Consider the following 7,924-nt stretch of genomic DNA (forward strand, 5'->3'; position numbering starts at 1 on the left):
AGTTCTTTTGCCCTGGATAATCCACAGTAATGATCTAACATTTTTATGTATAAATACTGGGTATCTTTGTTGAAACATGTCTGGAGGGAATCTTGTGAAATGATGACATCCAAATATTAGAGGTTAAAATAAAGGATGATCAACTTTCATGGGTAGGGCAGGTCGATTAGGAATGTGTGTATGACATTTGCATATAATAAAGATCAATCAGCTGTTCCTTCCTCATAACTTGTTTATGTAAAGTGGAGATTCAAATGTTAAATGTTGTTTATGTCACCACTGACCACAGAGGATATTGCCCAATAAGAGAGGGCCGCCTGTGCTTCACAATCGTCTTCAGAAGAAAGGAAACGTCTCAGATGCGGCGGTCAAGGACAAGGCAGCTGAGAGCAAGAAAGAAGGGGAGGAGGGAGTCATCAGGTGAGACTCGGAGTCTGATCCCAGCTGAAGTTAGTTTTTTCTTTATATATGTATATTTATATTATTTATTTTTTTCATCTTTCAGCTGGCGTGGGCCAGTGATCGACATTGACCAGGCCACAGAAGGCACCAAAGTTGAAGAAAAACATTACTACTTGCTATGGTTTCCTTTTAATGAGATCCAGACCAAAAAAAAAAAAGAGAAGCTCTCATGGATTTTAAGAAGGCGCCAGACAAATTCTGCTGTCACTCTGACCTCCTTTATCTGCATCCCTCACAGTGAGGGGGGGAGATGTAATTAGGTTCCGGCAGACAGACAGAGATACAAAATGTCAGCATTAGCACAACTCATCCATTTGAGAAGAATAAACACTCAGAGATCAGCCACGGGGTCGCACAGACGAGCCACTCAGATTACTCAAATGTAATAGGTGTATATTGTCTTTATTATGATGCAAAATGTCATACACACATTCCTAAGCGACCGCCCTACCCATGAAGTTGATCTTCCTTTATTTTAAACCGTCTAATAGTTGGATGTCATCATTTCACATCACAAGACCCCTGCCAGACTGTTTCAAAAAGATACCCCAGTATTTAACAGAAATGTTAGAGCATTATTACTGTGGATTATCCAGGCAAAAGAACTCCAAGAAACATATTTAAAAACTTGGACAGACAAGACCAAACCTTCTGTAAGAATGGTATACTACAGAAGTGAGTGAGTTCATCCTTTTTAAAGAGTGTCTTTGCATGACAATGTTGTAAGAACAACAGTGTAATCGTCCAACATGACATAGACCTCCACGACCTGTCCAAGTATTGACAACACGAGCTTTTTCGGGTCACTGTCGATCATGTGTTACATCAAAAGGTAGAACAAGACAAGGTGTCCATCATAATGTCTGCTCCTACAAGTCTCACCACTGCTGTCGTCTGATTTATAGCGGCTTAAAATAACAAACTAGTACGCCCTTTAAAACTCTGAGACTAATGTATCTACATGATCTACACAGACTCGTGTCTATGGTTTTGTTGTTTGCAGTTCATCATTAGGTTGCAGTGACCCGAAAAGCTCAGTGTTGTCAATACTTGGCAGGTAGTGGAGGTCTAGTTCATGTTGGAAGATACACTGTTGGCTTACAACATTGTCATGCAAAGACACTCTTTAAAAAGGATAACTCACTCACTTCTAGTAGTATACCTATCTCATACAGATAGGTTTGTTCTTGTGTCCAAGTTTTAAGATATTTGTTTCTGGAGTTCTTTTGCCCTGGATAATCCACAGTAATGATCTAACATTTTTATGTATAAATACTGGGTACTTTTTTGAAACAGTCTGGAGGGAATCTTGTGAAATGATGACATCCAAATATTAGAGGTTAAAATAAAGGATGATCAACTTTCATGGGTAGGGCAGGTCGATTAGGAATGTGTGTATGACATTTGCAATAATAAAGATCAATCAGCTGTTCCTCCTCATAACTTGTTTATGTAAAGTGGAGATTCAAATGTTAAATGTTGTTTATGTCACCACTGACCACAGAGGATATTGCCCAATAAGAGAGGGCCGCCTGTGCTTCACAATCGTCTTCAGAAGAAAGGAAACGTCTCAGATGCGGCGGTCAAGGACAAGGCAGCTGAGAGCAAGAAAGAAGGGGAGGAGGGAGTCATCAGGTGAGACTCGGAGTCTGATCCCAGCTGAAGTTAGTTTTTTCTTTATATATGTATATTTATATTATTATTTTTTTTCATCTTTCAGCGGGCGTGGGCCAGTGACGACATGACCAGGCCACAAGGCACCAAAGTTGAAGAAAACAACGAGGATTCAGCTGCCAACCAAAAAGCCAAATCATCAAAAGAGTCAGGTATTTTTTTTTTTTTTTTTTTTTTTTGATTATGAATTTTTAGTTGTTACTGAACACTGAACAAACAAAACAAAACAATTGTAGCACAGTTAAGAGGCTTGGCTTTATTTGAGTGTGAAATATTTCACCCATGTTTCTGAATCACTCTGTAGACTCGGATGGGATAATAATAATAATAAAATAAACTGGCATCTTGTCTGTATTGTGTGTCCCAGAACCTAGCCGCTGGAGGCGGTGCAGCAAGCTTTCAGACATGCATGGAAGGGTTATAAAGACTTTGCTTGGGGCCATGATGAACTCAGGCCGCTGTCCAAGTCCTACAGTGAGTGGTTTGGTCTGGGTTTGACACTCATCGATGCGCTGGACACCATGTGGATCCTGGGGCTAAAGAAGGTAGGCTGACCTTTTCCTTCCAACTTAAACTCCTGCCTCCTGAATAGGTTATTGTTGTCATTGTGTTATTGTTATTCTCCAGCATGCTGAAAGGTTCAAAAGTTGTGAGTTTGCAAAGGGCTGAGTTTAAAGCTTTTCTTAGAAAATAAAAATATTCACAAAAAATAATCTCATCTTATAGTAACAGTGTTAATACTGATATACTTAACTGACATTTTTCATGTCAGACATTTTGTCATGCAGGAAGTAACGTACAGAGGATAATTTCACCTGGGATTCAAAATTAATCAGGAATGTGTAATCCTAATTTCGCTATGTTTAATTGAAATAGTAAATTGTATGTGACATGACAATTTATATTTTATAAAATGGCAATTTTTTCTTTCAACTTTAAAAACTGAAATGTTTTTTAAACATTCAATGTTCAAATGCAAAATGCAAATTGCATGGGTAATTGAAACAAAAATGAGTTCCTGTGTTTAATTAATTAGTATAACTTACAATAGGAACAGGAGAAAAGAGAAACAGGTCAGAAAGAAAGATTCAGAAGGCGGTTCAACTGTGCAGTCAGTCAAATAAACAAAATGAACAGTTTCCATCCATTTGTGTGTGTGACATAGTGTAAACACTGGTCAGGTGTGAAGTGAGAGAAAGGACTGAACTAAAGTACAAATAAAAACAGTGATTCATAGAATGTTTTGACCGGATGTGACCCTGTAAGGTCTTTCTAACTTGACTAGCGAGCGTGAAAAAGAACGAGACAATTGAGGACGAGCCTAAAGTTCAGTTTGTGTTGGTTTATGTCAACATACTTGGATGTCACAGACTTTTACATGGAGACGCAGAGTTTTCAGGAGGCAGGTAGATACACCCACATGTCAAGATTAAAAAAAGACAGAATGATGCAATAGCACCAAGGACATTTTTGATTGTCCCTGTGGGAGAAGAGGAGCAATACCGAGCATGCAATCAGGGAAGTACAAAGGGCAACTGATGAGATGGGGGAGTGGAGTTTTTGATTGGGGGGTGCAGGTTTCTTAGTGGAAAAAAAACTCCTTTTAACAAAGAAAAGAACTGAGGTCAGAATGAAGCTAAGATGTACAGGAAAGATTTGGAAAGGAAAAAACAATAATGTGATGAGGTGTTTGACTGGTGGATGAATGTGCGTATATGGCTTTGTTAAAATCTTGTTACGTAAGAGCCATAATGACATGTTATGTGTTAACAGGTTAGTTGTAAATGTTTGAAATGTTCCTTTAGTGGATTGTTGGTGACTTAACAGCCACTTAGACAGCCAGACGTCAGACATGATTAAGCAGCCTAAGGAGCAACACAGGTTTTTGACGGTTGCTTAAGATTGATCTTGTAACTTTGTTTTTGCTTTTAAAGTAAAGTTTCTTTTGAACAAGAGTTACGTCGTCGGAAGATTCATTACCAGTCAAGCTTATTACTGAGGGGTTGGCTTAATGGTGGCGGTGAAAAGCATAAACGGACTAATAGAGGATTGCCCGCTACATGTGAGTCAAAAAATCCGCTCTCGATGGAAAGAGAAGAACAGATTAACGTGGATTAAAGCCGTTTCTGAAAGGATGAGGACTCAAACCCAAGCCCTTATAACGAAGAAAGTAAGTCTGTGGGTGCTTTGCAACAAGTTTTATTAACCGGCCAACGTACCTTAACGCTAACCGGAGTTTGTCGGAGACGCACAGTGCATACACAGTGAACGCATTGCTTTGAATGGACTGGGATAAAGTTTATTGTGGTCTGTGTTGTGGCCATGGAAGAATCCGGAATCCAGAAGAGGGCGCCAAAGCCCACAGAAAAGGCAGTGGAGGATAAAAATAGCAGGCTTATTGGATCCAGAAGAGGTAAATTATTCAGCTTACAGGCATGATGAGAAACATTGAAAGTTGAAACTTGATGGCTCAAATGTGATGAAGTAGAAAAATGCTTCATGGCCAGTTTTGCAAAACGTTTACTGAGTTTGAGGACATAAATGCTGCAGTTTGTGGCTTTACTGGATGAGATGAGGGACAAGCAAATCAACATAACTGGTATGAACCCAGGTCAGCACCCTTAAGAGACTTTGTTGAAAATACTGAAAACTGGTGTGCCGCAAGAAGAAGAAATTACAGATAAAAAAACAATGCAAGTGGAGATAAAAGTGCACCTGAAAAATTCAAGAAGCAAGCACCTGGTCAGGATGACATCAAGCAGAGGATAGTGTATCTCAAGCTGCTACAGGTGGTCGCCATAGTAAAAAGAAGTCCCAGTTGCTTCATCAACAACTACTGGGTCCTCAGCAGTATGAAGGAGAAGCAGAGCGTGCAGCCCTGATGGTACGTTCAGCAACCTTAAGGAGGAAACAGAGTTGGAAATTGAAGAGCTGCAGCTGAAGCTAAAATGGACAGCTCGTGCTTGACACAGCTATTGCAGGTCTGATGCAAGGCTCAAGGTGTTCAAGGAAATGACAGTGAGAAAGGAAGCATTAACAGTATTGTATCACAAGGTCACAAAGTAAACCAAAAGATGAGAGTACTAATGCTATTGCAATCCTTGAATGCTGCTGCAAGAGGACAAAAGCATACGCTCCTGACACATTAGTGCAGCCTTTGCCAAACACACAACAGATCAAACCAACCAGCAACAGCCACCCACGGGCAGAGGCAGAATGAGATTACTGAGATGTTGGTACAGCAACAGAGGAGGTTCAAATCTCCCTTCCAAAGACATTCCAGTTTTTTAAAGGTGACCCTCTCACTTACAAATCCTTCGTCAGGGCATTTGAGCATGCTGTGGATGGTAAAACTGACGTTTATAAGGACAAGTTGTACTATTGGAGCAGTATACCAGTGGGGAGCCACAAGAACTTGTTCGTAGCTGTGAGCATATGTCACTGACGAGGTTACCTCGAGGCCAGAACAGAGGTGTGAGCAGAATGGCATGTGTGGGTGGGCAGTTACTCATCTGGGGGGGGCAGCAGCGCCGGTTGGCCACATTTGTGTTTCGGATGTCTTACCTTTGGTCACCTTAGCAAATATTGCAAGAAACGACTTAAGTGTCAGGTTTGTTTTCTCAGTCGCATCCAGACATTCTCCATGTCAAGGCAGATGATAACAGTGCTTCAGAGAAGGTGAAGAAAACAATACTGGGACCAACGTAATTTCCTGTGCCTATGTGTCGTGTGGTCCAGAGTCAAGTGGAAACACTGGGGCTGGAGAAGAAGAATGTGTGCTTGCTGTAGTGCCAGTTAAACTTAAGTCCAAGAAGAGTGAGAGATATGTGGAAACATATGTCTTCATAGACCCTGGCAAGCACGCAGCATTCTGCACTGAAGACATACAGAGAAAATTACATCTAAAAGGAAAGAGACCACCAATTTTCTCTTGACACAATGGCACAGGAAACTCTGATAGGCCCAAGTTAATGAAGAGTGTTTGTTCTTTCAGATCTGAGGTATGTGGTCTTGAGGAAAATAAATACATTGACCTGCCAAAGGTGTTTAACACCCACAACAACATCCCAGGCTTGCTGTCTACGCTTCATAGGAGTTGAGTTGGAGGTGGTGGAATGGCAGCAGTATAACAGCATGTTAATCAGTATGACGGAGACTCGTGAAATTCTCCTGTGACCTTCAATATCAATTCACCCTGGAGTATTGTTACCACACTATTGTAATATCTCATACTAACGTGTGTGTGTGTGTGTGTGTGTGTGTGTGTGTGGTGTGTGTGTGGTGTGGTGTGTGTAGGCCTTACAGAAGGACAGCGTGAACACAGATGGTAACAGCGTCCTGAGCCCCGTCATCCCACATGTGCTGCTGAGCCTGTCAAACAGCTTCAACCTCCACTGCCAGACCAAAACCAGGTTTCTCACATCTCTGCTTCGTTCTTTGGGGGGTAGCACAGGGTTAGACGTGTAGTTTGTAGCAGTTCAATAAGTATCAAATCGAAATATATTTTTTTTTACGTTCAGAATGTTCTGATTCACTGCAACCTAAGATGATGACTGCAAACAACAAAACCATAAGCACGAGTCGTGTGGGATCTGTAGATACATTTAGTCTCAGAGTTAAAGTGGGACAGTTTGTTATTTTAAGCCGCTATAAATAGACGAAGCAGTGCAGACTTGTAGGAGCAAGATTTATGATGGAAACTTTGTCTTGTTCTACTTTTGAAGTAACACATGATCGACAGTGACCCGAAAAGCTCAGTGTTGTCAATACTGCAGGTAGTGGAGGTCTAGTTCATGTTGGAAGATACACTGTTGTTCTACAACATTGTCATGCAAAGACACTCTTTAAAAAGGATAACTCACTCACTTCTAGTAGTATACCTATCTCAACAGATAGGTTTGGTTCTTGTGTCCAAGTTTAAGATATTTGTTTCTTGGAGTTCTTTTGCCCTGGATAATCCACAGTAATGATCTAACATTTTTTATGTATAAATACGGGGTATCTTTTGTGAAACAGTTCTGGAGGGAATCTTGTGAAATGATGACATCCAAATATTAGAGGTTAAAATAAAGGATGATCAACTTTATGGGTAGGGACAGGTCGATTAGGAATGTGTGTATGACATTTGCATATAAAAAAGATCAACAGCTGTTCCTCCTCATAACTTGTTTATGTAAAGTGAGATTCAAATGTTAAATGTTGTTTATGTCACCACTGACCACAGAGGATATTGCCCAATAAGAGAGGGCCGCCTGTGCTTCACAATCGTCTTCAGAAGAAAGGAAACGTCTCAGATGCGGCGGTCAAGGACAAGGCAGCTGAGAGCAAGAAAGAGGGAGGAGGGAGTCATCAGGTGAGACCGGAGTCTGACCAGCTGAAGTTAGTTTTTTCTTTATATATGTATATTTATATATTTTTTTTTTTTCATCTTTCAGCTGGCGTGGGCAGTGATCGACATTGACCAGGCCCACAGAAGGCACCAAAGTTGAAGAAAACATATACTACTTGCTATGGTTTCCTTTAATGAGATCCAGACCAAAAAAAAAAAAGAGAAGCTCTCAGGATTTTAAGAAGGCGCCAGACAAATTCTGCTGTCACTCTGACCTCCTTTATCTGCATCCCTCACAGTGAGGGGGGGAGATGTAATTAGGTTCCGGCAGACAGACAGAGATACAAAATGTCAGCATTAGCACAACTCATCCATTGAGAAGAAAAACACTCAGAGATCAGCCACGGGGTCGCACAGACGATCCACAGATTACTCAAAGGTAATAGGGTGGAATATTGT

At 40.8% G+C, this 7,924-nt stretch overlaps 1 protein-coding gene across 2 annotated transcripts in view; it reads left to right on the forward strand.

Moving 5' to 3' along the window:
* The first annotated feature begins 2,178 nt into the window (after positions 1-2,178).
* man1b1b (mannosidase, alpha, class 1B, member 1b) overlaps positions 2,179-7,924 on the forward strand; it is a 28,078-nt gene continuing 22,332 nt past the window's right edge. For both annotated transcript variants that reach the window (XM_027278181.1, XM_027278180.1), the window contains exons 1-2: positions 2,179-2,288; positions 2,504-2,681. The gene's annotated coding sequence lies outside the window, so the exon portion shown is untranslated. The remainder of the gene's footprint in view (positions 2,289-2,503; positions 2,682-7,924) is intronic.

Source organism: Larimichthys crocea, chromosome III, assembly GCF_000972845.2.
Source record: "Larimichthys crocea isolate SSNF chromosome III, L_crocea_2.0, whole genome shotgun sequence".
Lineage (NCBI taxonomy): Eukaryota > Metazoa > Chordata > Actinopteri > Sciaenidae > Larimichthys > Larimichthys crocea.